Below are 17,891 nucleotides of genomic sequence, written 5' to 3'. Positions count from 1 at the left end.
CAGCCATGACAAGCACCCCTTCTTGGGCTTACCCTGGGTGGCAGCGGCAAACCTAGCCCACTGATCGGGTATGGTTCCTGGGTCACTCCAGGCAGGCCTCAACCTATCCTTATCCCACCTGGGATTCTCCATCCCTGTCACTTCCTTAAGCAAAACCACCAATGGGGCCCACCCAACTCCCTCCATTCTGACCGTTCTCTCTGGACCAGAGCCTCTCAATCCTGTTTGTGATGCTAATTTATGTCCCAGCCTCCAGCAGGAGGGTTCGGGATTGAGAGAGTGGTCAGGAGTTATTGACTTAACAAGCACAACTACGCGTAGTATAACAAGACAACAATGACAGACAATAACAATTCATGTCGGCAACTTATTGGCAGTCCCCTCTGATGCCTGATGTATGACAAGTTCCTCTTCTATAAAGCTCAGCAAAGTCAGGCATCTCCAATCTGTGCTGTCCGAGGGGTACCAGGAAGGACCCTGGTATTCAGTTCTTGGGGTCCTTGAGATCCATGGGCCCACCGAATCCAGGTCAGCAGCTAATCTTTAAATTAGTAGCTTGTCTCACAGTGCTGCATCTTCCTTCTGCTAATTTCTGGATGTGCTAGGCAATTTATAACTTCTGAGCTATGCTGTTGACTCACAGCCCCTCATACTCTTACACTACAAACTTTCCTTATGACTGACAAATAGCAGTACAAGCCTTTGCATTTTTCTGATAAGGTTAATTTTAAGTGTGTCACTACATACAAGGCCTTACTACTTTCAAGGCCTCACTAATCTTACAAGTCCTAACTACATACAAGGCCTCACTAATCTTTTACTTTAATTAAACTCTTAGCAGCAGCATACAGCTTACAATGCATGAACAAACAACAAGAAACACCTGGTCTAATCCTCACAGAGTGTTTAGCAAGCACCTTCACCACACAGAAACAATTCTCAGCTGTTACACCCCCATGCTTCTGGCTTTCAATCACCTTGTTTGCAGCCCATATGAACATACAGCAATTTAAAAACTGGGGGGCTGCCTAATGACAGTGTGTGCCTTCCCAGGCAGGGAAGAGGACAGGATGACAATGGGCTCCTATAGGTGCAGGGGTGGCTCAGGGGACAGCCTTCTATTGTCCCCTGGCTGGAGAGCTTACCTGTGTAGCTCTTCAGGGTGGGCTGGAATACATGTACATTCTTGCTTCTTGGCTATTCAGAGAAAGTCTTATAGGTAGAAATGAATGCCTATCCATGACCTTATTATATAATAGTGTAACCTAATGTATAGTAAGCTAGGGCATGAAAGCTAGCACACTAACAACTTCTCATTAACTCTTTCATGATTTTCTTCAGTGTATGAGATACCTTCTGGAAATATAAGCATTATCCTGGAACTGGTATGTTTGATTCCTTGGTCTCTCACATTCACCTTTCCTGATTCCTTCTGCAGTTTCATAGATTTCATAGACATTAGGGCTGGAAGGGACCTCAGAAGATCATTGAGTCCAGCCCCCTGCCCAAAGGGCAGGAAGTCAGCCGGGTTCATAGGATCCCAGCAAGATGAGCATCCAGTTTGCTCTTGAAGGTGTTCAATGTGGGCGCATGAACCACCTCCGGTGGCAGGCTGTTCCAGACCTTGGGGGCTCGGACAGTAAAGAAATTCTTCCTCATGTCCAGCCTGAAATGGTCTTGTAGTAGTTTATGACCATTTGACCTAGCCGTCATCCCTTGGGGCGCTCTGGTGAACAAACGTTCCCCCAGATACTGGTGGTCGCCCCTGATAAACTTGTAGGTGGCCATCACATCACCCCTGAGCCTGCACTTTTCCAGGCTAAAGAGCCCCAGGGCTCTCAGCCTGTCATCATAGGGTCTGCTTCCCTGACCTCTGATCATGCGCGTGGCTCTTCTCTGGACTCTCTCAAGCTTCTCCACATCCTTTTTGAATTGTGGAGCCCAAAACTGGATGCAGTACTCCAGCTGTGGCCTCACTAAGGCCGAGTACAAGGGGAGAATGACGTCCCGGGATTTGCTTGAGAAGCATCTATGGATGCAAGCCAGCGTTTTGGTCACTTTACTAGCCGCAGCATCGCACTGCAGGCTCATGTTCATCCTGTGGTTAATGATGACCCCCAAGTCTCTTTCTTGCATAGTGTTGGCCAACATAGCACTGCCGAGCCTATAAGGATGCTGCGGGTTTTTCTTCCCAAGGTGGAGAACCTTGCATTTATCGGCGTTGAATACCATGAGATTCTCGTCCGCCCACTTGCTGAGCCTGTCCAGGTCAGCCTGGATCACCCGCCTGTCTTCTGGTGTGGATGCTTTTCCCCAAAGTTTGGTGTCATCAGCGAACTTGGCCAGTCCACTTCTGACTCCAGTGTCCACATCATTAATGAAGATGTTGAACAGTATGGGTCCAAGGACAGAGCCTTGGGGGACACCACTGGTCACAGGACACCACAATGAGTGACTTCCATCAATTACTACCCTCTGGGTCTGACCCCGGAGCCAGTTTTCCAGCCAGTGGATTGTGGAGGACCCAAGGCGACAATTGGCCAGTTTCTCTAAGAGGTGATTATGGGAAACCAGGTCAAAGGCTTTTTTGAAGTCAAGATATATGACATCAATCTCTTTTCCCTTGTCCAGGTGATAGGTCGCCTGGTCGTAGAAGGAAATGAGATTGGTCAAGCAAGACCTACCTGCAACAAACCCGTGCTGGCTATCCCTTAAGATGTTGGCATCGGCCAGTCCATTAAGGATGGCCTCTTTAATAAACTTTTCTAAGATCTTCCCTGGGATAGAAGTCAGGCTAATGGGCCTATAGTTAGCCAGATCCACTTTCCTCCTCATAGTTCTAACTATGACACTTTTGTCCTAAAGTGTGATATGCTTTTGAGGAATCAGGCTATTGCAGGCAGGCTGTATTATTTCCACAGATTCATAGAAGTTTAGGGCTAGAAGGGACCTTGTGAGATCATCGGGTCCAGCCCCCTTGTTCTGGGCTGGAAAGACAGCTGGGGTCAAATAACCCCAGCAATGCGTACATCCAGTCTCCTTTTGAAGACCTCCAGGTTAGGTGCCTGCATCACCTCTGCTGGGAGTCTATTCCAGAGTCTGGTCACACGAACTATGAAGAAGTGTATCCTTATATCCAGTCTGAAACTTTCTTATAGGAGTTTATGACCGTTGCTCCTGGTTTCCTCCTGGGACACTTTGGTGAATAGCTGTTTCCCTAGCCCCTGATGCTCTCCCCTGATATATTTGTAAGCTGTCACCAAATCCCCCCAAAGTCTTCTCTTTTCTAGGCTGAACAGTCCCATATCTGTCAGCTTTTCCTCACATGGCTTGCTCTTCAGGCCCTTAATCATACAAGTGGCTCTTCTCTGGACTCTCTCAAGCTTCTCCACATCCTTCATGAAGTGTGGCAAAACTGGACACAGTACTACAGCTGTGGCCTCACCAACGTTGAGGAGAGTGGGAGAATAACTTCCTTAGTTTTGCTTGAGATGCATCGGTTGATGCATGCCAGTGTATTGTTTGATCTGCTAACTGTAGCATCACACTGGTGGCTTATATTCTTTTATGTTCAATTATGACCCCAAGGTCCCTTTCAGATGTGGTGCTAGCTAGTGAAGCACAACCAAGCCTGTAAGTTTGTTGCAGCTTGTTCCTCCCCAGATGGAGCACTTGACACTTCTCAGAGCTGAATAGCATCTGGTTGTGGTCCGTACATCTAACTAATCTGTCTAGGTCCAACTGGATCGTCAGCCTATCCTGACATGTGGCTGCACTTCTTCATAGTTTAGTGTCATTGGTGAACTTTCCAGTTGCACATTTCTTGCTGGTGCAGTTTTTCAGGTGATATTTTATTTTCAAAGACTCCCGATCTGGCCAATAAAGATATATGTTAAGGTTGTAAGAAAGATAAATGGAAATAAGATATTTCCCCTTAATAAAATAAAAATAGCATTTTAAAATATGGAGTTGATTAGTAAGAGAAGTTATTGCATCTGAATAATACCTCTTCAGGATCTAATTCAGATCCTATTTTATTCCTATTTGATTGATCCTGTTTGAATTGCAAGTGAAAATAATAGGTAATCTTAGTTTAATTTTTGCTATTCATTTATTTGTATCTCAAAACTAATACAGTTTTTATTGAACAGTGCCTGCTTAGGCAGATTCATGATTAAAAGGATATTTTAAGTGCATGAAAGCATCAGGTGAATAGTGATAGATCAAGGAATGCTCTAAGTATGGGCACATTATATGTGACTCCCCTTTCTGCTTTACTGTCTCTTCACTTATTTTTGGACTGGTCTAGGCCTCAGCCATAGCCCTATATTATTAGAGTAAGTTCTGTGTTGACTTTACTGAATGGTATGGAAAAACTCCCACAGACTTCAATGAGAGCAGAATTGGGCGGTATTTATTAACAGAAAGTCAAGGGAAGTTACTTCTGCTTGTTTTTACCCATTTCTGTCCCCGCCCCCCTACCTTGATTTGCTTTAAATTTCAGGTAAAAAGAAGTCTTTGATAATACATTTTATATGTAATGAATTTTTAATCATACTTTATAGTTATTGTTAATTAGTTGGGGACACATCCCATTACAGTTTTCTGCATTAATTTTATTTAGTACAGCATGTAGTTACTGTTTGTGGGCTGTGTCTTTGAGAAAGGAGCTGTTAAACATATAAACTAATGTTAGTGTTTACTAGTTAAGTAGCTTTTCTTTCCTCTGATCATAACTGGCAAACAGCATTGTCCACTTTATGTGCTACAATATGTAGAAGATATTTTCATTAGCAGATAAAGAAGTATTATGCAATAGTAAAGAGGACCTAAAACCATTTTTTCCCTATATGCTGATTTAAATTAATATTATAGTGGCAGAAATGCTTAGGTAAAGAGCCAGAGCTCCCCCAAAATGCTAAGCCTGGAGAATTAATGGATTATCCCTAGGTTTCATTAAAAGTAAGTTGGTGATACATGCAAAGCGCATGGCAGTGCCCATTATAACATCCAGTCACCCCATTCTCCTTTTCAAAAAATGGCAAAGAGCAATAGAAGATGTAAGGAGTTAGGAATTTATGGAGGATTAAAATTCCCTCAGAGGTCAATTATTTTGCAAGTGGTAGCAGTAAGGGACAAAAGAGCCAGTGAAAAGCATTACTAGAAATGTGCTGACGTGGCTTAGCTTGTGTTAATATACTCAAGTGGCAATATATCAAATGATTTGTAACTTTTTCAGTAGTTTATAATAAGTCTGTATAGTGAGTTGCAGTAATTCAGGGTTAACTATGATGGATAAGAAGCAGTTTCTTTCTGAAATTGGTTGCAGATTTGTCAATTATTTGTTTTCAGTATTAGTACAATAACTTGTTAATGTGGAAAATAAGCTAATATAAAAAGTATAGATATAAAGATTGAATAGTAATCACAACAGAACTTGTATTAATATTTTAAATTCACATAATAACAAAAGGCTTATGCAGAGTTTAAACAAGATCAGCCAACTGAAGATAAAGTTTCACCATTCACTTGCATGTGTTTTCTTTGACACAGCAGGGTTCAATAGGTATATTCAGCATGTGACAAAAAGGAAGTGACAAGATCTAATTCTTAAGTGGCTATAGCAGAAATCTCCAGAAAAGTATTAATAAAAAATGACATCTTATCTATCTGGTTCTAGAATAATATTTCTGAGTGCTTTCAGGTGGACTGTACCTGACAATCTCAAATATAGTCCTTCTAAGTTCTGAAAGGACAGTGGTATTTGAATCTACATGCCTTTCTCAGCTGAGTGGTTGAGGAGATGATACAACTGCAAAGCTGATCCAGATGACTGAGTCATTGTACATGTGATGTAGTTAATTATCCTTCGAGAAGAAGGGACAACAGCTGATCTCCCACCACTTTCTCAACCATCTATGACAACAAAGACAATTGGATTTGATTGTTAATTGTAACTGGCAGTTTTCAGAAAATGAAAGCAGAAATTTTTCCCCACAGTATGTCATGGAGACATTTCTAAGCCTGTCAATACTCAGATTAAAAATTGTAATGCAGCTGCTAAATCAGGGCTAGATTAAGCTCAGAAGTGGAGAAAAGTTTAATGGAGTCATATTTTCTTCCTCCTTGCCACTTGTTTGACCCTCCTTGAGGGTGCAGTTTGTTGCCCTCTTGCACCTGGCCAACTTTGTTGACTCTCACAAAGGAAGGGGAGTGTCTTGTCACCATTCATTTCCCAACACACTTGGGGGAATTGCCAGCCATGCAGTGAGTTTTTTCATTAGAAACCTGTCAGAAATAAAAATGAATTTATTTAACAGATCAGGGGTGAAGCCAATACTTTGCTTACACCAGATGTGTTCTAGCTAGAGCTACTACTGCCATGCAGGAAGGGCAACAAGGCATTAATTTACCACTACTTAGTTGTGTACAGGTTCATAACACTTCCCAGAGTTGCAAAGGAACATTGCACTTAAGCATGCCTTGTCCACCTGCTCCTGCTCTACACAGTCTAATCCTCAAAGTGACATGGTGAAGAAGCTCTGAGGAAGTTCCTTGCTGCTGCTGCTTTTCTATGGTATGTTTAAGCACAGTGGTTGGGGGTGAGGGAGAGCAGCACCTCTGCAGAGGTGTCACTACATTATTTCTGGGACTGATGCATGTGGAAGACAGCATGTAATTGAGGCATGCTTGAACAAGCCACTCCCAGAAACACCTTCTAACCTAACCACATTAGAACAAATGAAAATTTGTCCTGAAATGAACTACTCAAGGGAAAGTACTATGGAGCACTAGTTTTTAGTTTCTGGGATAAGAAGACCCTTAAAATGATAACTGTTCTATAGTATTGTCATTAAAAATAACTTCAATCCCTTTTCTATATAGAGAACAGTACCGTAGTAAAGAAAAGATGATTTGGCAGAATAGCATTAGAACATTCTCTCTTTAGAAACCTGGGTGGTCAACCCATGGCACTCATGCCACACGTGGTTTGTGCAACTGCTGTGTGTAGCACATGAGTCCAAGGTGCTCAGCAAAGGGAGGCACCAGAATAGAGATAGAGGGGCTCAAGACTTTGGCCATGTGGGACAGAGTTGGGGGGTAAGGGGGAAGAGGGGGAAGGAGGATTCTGTAAAAGGAGGTGTCTAACCTTCCTCTACACCTACAACTGCTACCAAATTCATGGTTTTGGATCCTTGCTCACCATATAAAACTGGTGGTTGCAGGGCCAGGGAAAGGTAAAGCTGGCTCTTGACAATGATACCTGTCTTGCAGTAGCATCCTGCTTCTGCTCTGCTTTCTGTGTCTAGAGGTGCAAGTCACCCTGCCTTCATTCTATCACACCAGGGCAAACTTTATTAGGTATGCCTCTGAGAGGCGGGGTTTGGAGCAGTGCTCGGAAGGAGTGGAGTCTAACTTGTGGCACTCCTGCCAAAAAGGTTGGCCACCATTACTTTAAAAGAATCTCTCACTCACCAGAGTTTGTCTGAAAACTCCTAGTTTCTTGGATACAGGCCCTTGGAGTAAGCATTCTGGCTTAAATGCTTTAGGAACCTCCATCAAAAATGATTTAAGGACCTTGGATTATCTTTGGAGAACGGGTCTGAGGCTCATAAGTCGATTACACATTTTAAAAAATATCCTGATGTCACAATTTTTTAATCATATTATTAATTTTATCAGAAGCCTCTATATGTATGCAAAAACAATTGCATCTTCTCAAATTTGCACCTATACTTACAAAGGTTCCTCCCCAATGAACCAATTGCAGAATCAGAAATTTTAGGACTGATGTACAAATGTTTGGCATTTTCAAAATGTAAAGGCTCTACTGGCTTTAGAGGGGTATTAACTCTAAATATTTTTGTGATTGTGGATATCAGTCTATTTAAAGTACGTGTATGGATGTTTGGAAATGTCCAGGATGCACATGCATTTAAGGGAAAAAGAGTTAAAAAAAATTCCCCAAATAGCTCAGGGCTATTCTATTTTTGTATATTCAAGATTATATCAGGCTGAAAGATCCCTTTACAAATAAACTGGTTGTTCACTGGTGGCATGGTTGGGCTAAGAAAGTACTTGTCAGACTATGAATTACTTTGGTGGTGGAAGTCAGTATATCCCTTTGACAGCTAGTGAGGAATTGGAGATAATAACTTCAAAAGAAAATGATTATCACAGATGCTTTTTTATGTTTATGCTTTAATATAGAACTCAGAGCCATTGCAGCATTTAAAATGTGCCTAAGTTACACAAAGCTGGGAGAGAAGTTTATCTTCATCTTGGCACCTGGGAACCTCCGGGACTAAACAATTCAAAGAAAGTGTCTCAATCATCTATGATTCATACAGAATTTGTGGATTGAAAATTTAGTGAGCATCTCCAGTATGCAGCCATTTAAGTCATAAAAGTTAAGCAGACTGAGGTTAATTTAATATACAAAATCATTTGGGATGAACTGTGGCTTTTTCTATGACCTGCCATTAAGGACTGCACATGGTAGCATGCCCCTAGTGTGACCTGGTGGGGTGGAAGGAATGGATAGGAGGGAAGATTGTGATATACTGAATCACAATCTCTTTTCTACTTCTGCCACTATTCTGGGGAAGGTATAACTTGAGATAGGTCTGTGCCTAGTTTATTCCTGGTCTCCTGGGAGAATTACACTATCCAGTGGATTAGAGAGAAAGTAGTCAAGGCTAAAGGCACCACCTAAGCATCACCCCATTCCACTCCCTGGGTGCATCTACACATGCAATTAATGCAAAGTAATAAACTCTGGAGTTCATTGTTCCCGGGCACACTGTTTGAACATATGCCTGGGAGCAATAAACTCCGCAGCAGTAAATTCCAGAGTTTGTTGCCATTTGAACATGTATTTGGGACCACAGCACATTGAGCTGGGTTGGAGCAGCCCCAGCTAGTAGGGTGCCTGGCAGTTCAGCTTGCCAGCCTGGGACTGCTCTCCCTAGCTCAATGTTCTGTGGAGGGGCTGCCTGGGGCACAAGGGTACATCAGCATGAGGCTAACTGGCAGGCAGCCCCTGCACTGAAACACCCTTGTGTCCCAGCCAGCCAGGGTAGGGTCTACATGTGTGCTGCTGCAGAGTTTTTTACTCCGTGGCAGGATAGTACTTGTAGCTTGTTACTACTGCGCAATAGCTTTGCATCGTTGTTAGTGCCTACTAATGCTGCTGCGCAGTAGTGTCTCATGTAGACATGTTCGGCATGTAGATATTTTCCTAGGTGAAACTCTCCTGGGAGTGATAGAACTTAGGCTATTTTCTCCTGGAGCACCCATTTTTACTCTGGGAGAAAAAGCCTGAACATCTGTACCCTTGTGGTTTCTCCTGGGAAAGCAATGTGGCTGCAGGGTCTAGGATAAGGAATAAGTATTATATAGCAGCAAGGGAAATCTAGGTTGGAGTTTAGAAAGAACTTTCCCACTATGAAGGTGATTAAGCATTGGAACAGGCTACCTAGAGAGGTTGTAGAATCTAATCCTGGAAGTTTTTAAGAGCAGGTTAGATGCTAGCTAGGATGTTTTAGTCCAGGATGATCCTGCCCTGACCAGGATGCTGGATTAGGTGACCTCCTACAGTCCCTTCCAGGTTTACTTTTCTTTGATTTTTATATATATAGTTTTCATGACCAGATTTGAATGAAAAATATCATATCTGGTTTCAAAACTAGAAGAATAAAAACAATTTTGCAATGTAAAAAGTCGTCCCCCCCCCCAATATTTCTGTTTTTCAATCATCACTATTTCTACAGCAGGTACAGCAGGTAGGGGCTGAGCACTTTTGAACATCTTGCCACCTTATCTAAGCGAGTGAATGGGAACTCTTAAAATCTGTTATCGGTATTGAGCCATCACAAGTAAAATCTTTGCCATAACACATAAATTCCAGGTCTTGCTCCTGCTCCAATAAATTAATTAGCTTTAATGGGAGCAAGATCAAAACCTAACAGGAACCAAAGACATAGCGGAAAGGTACTGAGGAAGAAAAGGAATTCCTTTTCTTCCATCCTTACTGTTAAGAATCTCAGTGGTGATATAAGCAGTCAATACTACTAGTAGTCTTCATGCCTACCTGTAATGACATCTGTTATCCTCACATTTTACCTGTTCCTTCTAAAATGACAAGTGATATTTATGTTTTATTGCTTCTTTATTGACTAAGATTTTCCTAGCTAGAAATACAAATTCTGCAAACAAGCTTCTCTACTGGGGTACTATTTTTAATAATTTAATAGAAAGGCAAGCAGAAAGATTATTTTGTTTGGCAATGAGGATTCTGTTAACATCCTTTAGGAGGACAGAAAAAAAGGGCTAATGATAAGGCATGATAAATCATCAAAGACCTATGAAGTCTCCATCTAAGACCATTGAACTGATTCCTTGGCTACCTGCTGTAAATACTTGTACATAATAATTGTATAGATGAACTAATCAAATGGCCCCAGTTTGTGATTTGTCTGTGCCCAGGCTTGATCTGTGTTAGCTGGAGACAAGGAGGATAGAAACCTGGCAGAACTACTTGATTTCCAGGTGTTCATTCTGAAACCCAGCAGGGCAAATTCATTACACAAAAATCATCTCAGTAATAAATTGTTTTCCGCATAGGTAAAGCTGAATCAAATACAGTATCTTATTAGGTAATGTAATATTAGGTAATGTAATTTCAGCCCAGTGGAAGAGTAAGAGTTTTCTGAGAGCTGAAACATCAGGACACAGGAGCTAATCCTCTTAAAAATGCCCAAAGTCACAATATCCTATCATTTTTTCAAAGAGATGCAATTTGTTCATACATTTTGCAGCAGATATAAAATTCCTTTTGTATCCTGTTGAAAGCTTATGTCTGTGTTTTGTCTGCAAATAAAAGACTTTTGGAAAAGAATACGTATCTTCTTCACTTTGACTGCCTTATCACTTTGTAGTCTCTAGACCAATGTTTTGGGCCCCAAGTTACTTCCACTGAGATCAGTGGGAGTGTTGCCCTTTCATTCAGGAAGAGCATGATTAGACCTTTGGTGGGAGGGCAGTTGATTCAGCTTGATTAGCAGTTGATTTATGTTGATTAGCATGTGAGATCTTTTTTAAGTTGTTCAGCTCCTTGAGACATGCTTTTGTAACTGGCTGCAAAAATGGAACAAACAAAGACCATATCTCTGTATACAACACACAAAAAAACATTAATTCCATTAAATTTTCATAATTAGTTGTCAGCTCAAAACAGAACTCTTTTTGACATAAGTTTATTGACGCTAACATTAGCTCGGCATTTATATACATAGCCAGGCATCTTGGATGTATTTTTTTTAAAGAAAATATTGCACAGTTTCAACACTGAATTGAAAAGTAATCATCTCATTTTATCTGTCTGCCAAAAAGCACAATAGTAACTTGCACTCACTAGAGGGAATTTGGGGATGTGTGCTACTACCCTGAGGCCTATTTTCACATGCAGGAGCACTTCAACTGTGAAGTGTAGTACAAAAATATTGAGTTTCACAGTGCCTTGGGGGATTTGCTTTTAACACAGATGAGTGTTCTGCTTTTCTCCATGAAAAGGGTACAAATCTTCTCAGCTTATGAATAACTTTGGAGCTTCACTAGTAAGCCAGTATTTCCATGGTTAAATCTTTTCAGCTTAAATGCTAATAATACATACAATCAAAATCATGTGTTTTTTTTATGGATGACTCCTACACTTTCCAATAACTGAATAAGGAACTTGTTTCCATTTGTCATATTTGAACAGGGTCCACTGCAGTTGTATTAGCATAAGCATTGTTGTTTGATATAGAATAATATTCAAATAATAACCTATCATTATTTGAATATACCAGAAGAGAGTTCAAGGAATTAAGGCAAAATATCCAAGAGGAAAAGTACTACACAGAAAGTTGTAAGTATTCCATGGAAATAAGCAGGGATCCTGTTTTTTTCTGATAAACAAACAATCCCCAATTTTTGGTTTAAAAAAAGTAACCCCAAATCCACATTTTCCCATGATTAAAATGAAACAAATCTCTCTCTCTCTCTCTCTCTCTCTCTCTCTATAGGTGTTTTCATTTTAATCATGGAAAAATGTGGTGTGCCTGTCTCCGCTTGATGATCCGATCCCATGCTGCCTTTGCCCGGGCAACTGGTCTTGTTTGCCTAGGACCCTCGTGTAGACCCCAGAGGGCTCCTCAATAACCTTCTGGGTATCCCCCAAACTTGCCTTCCATGACTTCGGATGTTCTTCAGTGGAGGGGGTCCCCTCTGAGGATGCCTCCAGAGTTGTCACGTGTCTTGGCAGATGCCTACGGGGCTCCAACTTCCTCTACACCCTGGCCATACACCAACCTATGAGATGAGCCTCAGGATCTTTTGCAACTAGCCCCTTTTGATGTCTTCCTCGGTTCCCACGTGTCCTCCCTTGCAGACAGGCGCCTTGGGCTCTAGCCAGAGCCTGAGGGTCTGGTGATTCTCTGCCTTTGGGGCTGTCCCTCTTGGCACCCTGCGCATTCTACGACGGACACTGTTGGTCGTTGCCGTGTTCTCACGTGGTCTTCTGTCTCCGAATGGGGTCTCTAATTCTCCGAGCCTGGTATGGTGTGTCACGCCTACTCTAGGCAGGGAACAAAATAGATATGACTAAGGAAGAAAAACATGAACAGAACATTCACCGCCGGAAAACCCCATGCCACAGGAACAACCCAATGTGAATGGAAAAAGGGATAATGACAAGAAGCGCAAGAGGAAAGAGACGAAGAGGAGAAACAAAGAAAAGAGGGGCAACCACGGGGAGAATCCCATGCTCCCTTCACCCCTTATGCCCCTAGACTAATGCATCCCCTGGGTCAGGACCCACGTCTTCACCCCAGCCGGGGTTTCTCTTATCCCCTCTGGGATCTGCCTCCTCTCTAGGGTCACGGCACCCACCGCCTCTGGCCAGAGCTCCCTCACCGGCTCTTTCCATTGCCACTGCCGGCCTCCCTGCCAGCTCCTCTGATCTCCACTGGTCTTCCCCGGCACGGGGATCTCCCACAGCACCTGCAGCTGTTGCTGCTGCTGGCCTTGCTGCCAGCCCTTTTGATCTCCACCAGTCTTCCCCGGCATGGAGATCTCCCACAGCTCCCACTGCCACTGCCGCTGCTGGCCTCACTGCCGGCCCTTTTGATCTCCACCAGTCTTCCCTGGCCTGGAGAGCTCCCACAGCTCCTGCTGCTGCCGCCGCAGCTGCCAGCTGCAGCGGCTGGACGCGCTTTGCTTGGTGGTTCCCCGTCGCTCCTCCAGCACTCAGCGTCCTCTTTCCCTTGCTTTTGGGGCCAGTTTTTATCTTTGCTAGGTGACGTCTCTTCATGACATCACCCAGCTCCAGCTGGAGATAGGCGCGGCTGATAAACCGCTCAGGTGGTTTTCCCTGTCATGCCTCCTCGCTTTTCTGGACCCCTGCAACAGGTAGGTTTTTTTCTTCTTTTACTTTCAACTGGGGTCTGCCTCTGGACGAGGCTTCCCCCTTGGTTGGCCCTGCATCCCTGGGACAGTGGATTTTAGGTTACTTTTTTAACTGAAAATTGGGGGTGGGGGTTATCAGAGAAAACCAAGATCCCTGGAAATAAGTAATACAAATAATTTGATTATGATAATTATAGAAATAATTTGACTTAAGAGGAATCCATTTTAAACTATTATAAACCCTTCCTCTGAATAACTTAATAACCTTTTCTTGTCTGATTTCTTCATGTACTTTTCCATGGAAATAAGTCACTGAACTTTGATAGCTTAACAAATTCACATGAAAACCTAAAATTCTCAGCTATGAGTTGACCTTTTATTTTTGCTAAATTGAGCTAAAAATTCCTCAAGAGTAGTTGCTAAGACTTTTTGCTTTATGTTTTAAAGCTAAGGCAGAAATACCATAAACAGGCTTTCTGATGATGTTTTGTTTTTTTCTGATTTGACTTAGTTTGGACTAAGAAGTATATGAAAAGGAAATATATCAGGGCTGAAAAAATAATATTTTGGAAAAACATTCAAGGTTAGGATTGAGTTTTATATGGTGAAAGATCAGGGAACTGTTATTTTAATCAGAAGTAGAATTCTGGTATGTTTAAGGGGAATTACTGATTATTCTTTTTTTCATTATTTGGTCCAAGTCTCTGCTTTGTTACCCCTGTTTATTTTAGTGTAGTCATGTTTCTTTCAAAGAGCTGTAACAAAATGGAGGGTCAACTTCATTATTTCCACCAAATTTGTGGTACTACCACAAAGGTGCCACATCTTGCTTCTCCCCTGTGTCTGATTCAACGTTGACTTCAATGGATATTGGATCAGGGTCATAAGGAAGGCATGCACAGCCTTCTGCATTCTTGTTTCCCAGTGAAAATGTATCACAATCACAATTAACCTCAAATGTCAGTATAGCAAGCAGCATCTGGTCTCTAAGTAAATAGCCAGTAATTAAAGTTCACTCTGATACTGTTGAATATAACTGTAATTTAGCTACAGGGTATTATAAGCTGGTGTTATTCTCAATCTTCTTCTAATATACCCTAATAAACAGTGGGCCTGGTTGTGATACTTTTACTTTCTTTGTATTGTACTTTACATTGCAGATATTCACCATGCAGTGGCACTTTTTGTGGAGTAATGTGCTAGTTAGTTTAAGCATATTACAGTCTGGCCTTTTACAAGGTCAAGCCCCGTTCTGGGATTTGGCTTTACTTCAAGCTAAAATTCAGCCTCAGGCTTCTACCCAAGATGGGCTGTTGCCAAGATATGCTGCTGTACCACTTTACCCTTGTCACCCTTCTTGTTATATCCAGATAGATTTAACAAGCTGCACCTACCATTGTGAATCAGCAAAAGTTATTTCAAGGTTTTATGCAGGGTTTTAATTCCTGCAAACAGTTTGGTCAATACAATAGGTCTATATCCCTATTATCTGAAAGCTAATGATCTTGGCACCATTTTAAGAGATAGATACCAATTACTTACCTCTATGGAATATTTAAAACTTTCTATGTAGCACTTTTTTTGCTTTTTCTCTTGGATATTTTGACTTAATTCCTTGAACTCTCTTCTGTCACTTGGCATTTCATCTAATTTCCAATTTCCAGTGCTACTTTTCTTTCCTTTGCCATGTCTAAGGCTCAGATCCGGTATCTCCTTTTGATGTAATGAATAATAATAGGTTGTTATTTGAATATTGTTCCAGGTTTATTAATATGTATGATGCTTTTTGTTACCTCTCTTTTTCAGTTTCTTGAAATTTACTTTTGGAGCTATCTTTTGGCAGGCGATAGACAGAGAATGCACAGTTACCAAGTCTTTAAACTAGGAACAAAGAGTGGGTGAGAATCTTAATGCTGAGAATTCAAGCATAGAATCATAACATCTGAGAGAGAAAGAAGAAACAAACCTTTTTACATGTCTGTGGATCATGGTTTAGGAGGCTGGAATAAAATGTTAACAGTAGAAGTGAGTTTGAGTCACTAAGATATACAAGAAGGTAGTAGCAAGGAATTAGGGGAAGATGGTTTGTAGTCTTGAGGATGGAGAAGGCTTCAGAATACAGCATTATGAGATGGAAAACAGAGTACCAGAGGCACTTCTATCCTGTGAGAAAATACAGGGACTGACACTGGCAAGATCAGGGAAATGTGGTGAATCTGTCTTATAAATAGAGGGATTAGAAGGCTTCAGGTCCTATGACAGGAGATAAAACTCAAATTGAAATAACATATGCTGAGATGACATGAGATGAAGAAGATGAATGTTCAGGAAAATAAAAATTATGTCACAGTCCTGACTTTTTACCTGCAGTGTTTAGAAAAACTCAGTGAGAATTTTATGATATAAAAAATGAAGGATGCATAGCATAACATTACTTCTAAAAATGTCAGGGACACACAAGCCAATATAGAAAAGGACTGTAAAATAAACCAGTGTTTCTCAACCCATAGTACACGTACCCTTGGGGGTAAGCAAGTCATGGGCAGGGGTTACGTGGGTGCTGCATTTTGAGTTTGGCCCGCCCCCTGCGGCGGGTTGGAGGTGTCTTTGCCTGCTCGGACCAGAAGTTCTGGCCGCTGTCCCTTTTCCCACGTCCGGTGCACCGGGGCTTTCACTCCCCAGCATCAATATACTGGGGGATAGGGAGGGAGACCCTCCACAGGTTGCTTTGCCTCAGGCCATGGTCCATGAAGAAAAAGTGGGACTTGGCTCACAGCAGCGAAACCGGAAGTGCCATGGTGGGACTTCTGGTTTTGCTTTTGCCGCATCAATCGGCTGGGGTATGTAAGGTACTAAAGGTTGAGAACCATTGCTATAAACTGACAATATATTCCATGGAACCAGCTAAAATAATAGTTTGATTTAATCGAAGTTTATATAAAATAAACATAACATTTTAGATGTAAGATAAAATTCAACAAGTATTAAGTAACCAACATTAAGTTATGTACACTCCTCTTTCTAGAGAGAGGACAAAAAGAATAAAGAATTGATGACAGAAAACATGAAGTACCTTAGTTGTTAATACTCCCAAGCTTCTTATCAATATTTACATTGATGTCATAACTTCAACAAAAAAAAGTTATGCTAATGTCTTTCTCATATAAGGGAAGGTAGAATCAAGTGCTGCCTCTCTGATTGTATTACTAAATGCTATCCTTTTTTAATGTAAGAAAATTAATAAAAAAGAAATGTAATGAAAATTATAACTGCTGTTCATATAAACAGGGAGAAGAATGGAAAAAGAGCAAACATCAGTGAAACAATTGAGGACTGCTGATAGACAATGCACTCTATCATTGTTCTGCATGTCCTAAGAAGAGAAATAACAAAAATCCTGTCTGAAAAGAGCAAGAAGGCTTTGTAAACAACCTTAGTCTCAAATACTCTCTCCTCTTTTCAATGTGTGTGGCACCTGGATATATTGAAAATGTTGAGCTAGTAAAGATCAGTGAAAGTCCAAGCAACACATAATGCTATTTTGCAAAATGTGAGTTGCAATACTACATTTGGTTTTGGTCATCTTATGATAGAATAGAAATTGTAGCCTTTCAAAAATGTAAGCACCATTATATTAAAAACCATGAGCACAAGCTAAAATCCATAAACACATTAGCACAGAACATATATATTTCAAATATATAGTTGTCAATGACATTTGGAAGAAGAATGGATTCCTAAGAAGTCTAAAGTCTGAATGATAAGTGCTTTTCTACAGTAGAGTCACTGCTTCTAACTCAACTTTTTATTTTTAAAGGAGCTTTCTTGTCTGCATACAACCAGGATAATATTTTAGTTTAATAATTAAGTATTAGGGCTCTGTGAAGCTTCAGTTGCTGATTCAATTCAGTGGAGATTTGGCCTGATTCAGTGGCTGAATCTCCGAATCCAAATTGAACCAGGAGACCCTTTAATTTCTCTGAATTGAATCAGAATCCTCTGAATTGATTTGGAAAGATTTGTTGATTTGGACATAGACACAGCTTAAAATGTTTCTACATACCTCAAGGTACCAGGAAGCTCATGAATGCTGAGATGGTGGGGCTGATGGAGTGTCCTACGGGAGTGTGGGGGGGGGGCGGGAAGGGTGGGAGAGGTGTTCCCAGTGTGCTTGGCAGCAAACTCAGAAGTAGACCAGAAGCACTTCTGGTCCACTTCCAGGTCTGCTAGGGAGCACACAGGGGAACTCCCCCTCTCTGCCCCCCAGCTCAGCGACTGGTGCCTCCTGTGTCTAGGGGGGCACCCGGGGTCCCCCCATGGCTGATCGGCAAGATGGAGGGGCATGGGGGGGGTGCACTCGGTGGCAGACCTGGAAGTGCTGGAAGTACTTCATGCCTGGTACCTCAACATATGTAGAAAAAAACATTTAAAGCTGTGTCCAT

The sequence above is a fragment of the Alligator mississippiensis genome, chromosome 4 (genome assembly GCF_030867095.1).
Source record: "Alligator mississippiensis isolate rAllMis1 chromosome 4, rAllMis1, whole genome shotgun sequence".
Taxonomy (NCBI): Eukaryota; Metazoa; Chordata; order Crocodylia; family Alligatoridae; genus Alligator; species Alligator mississippiensis.
This window is presented reverse-complemented; position numbering follows the sequence as displayed.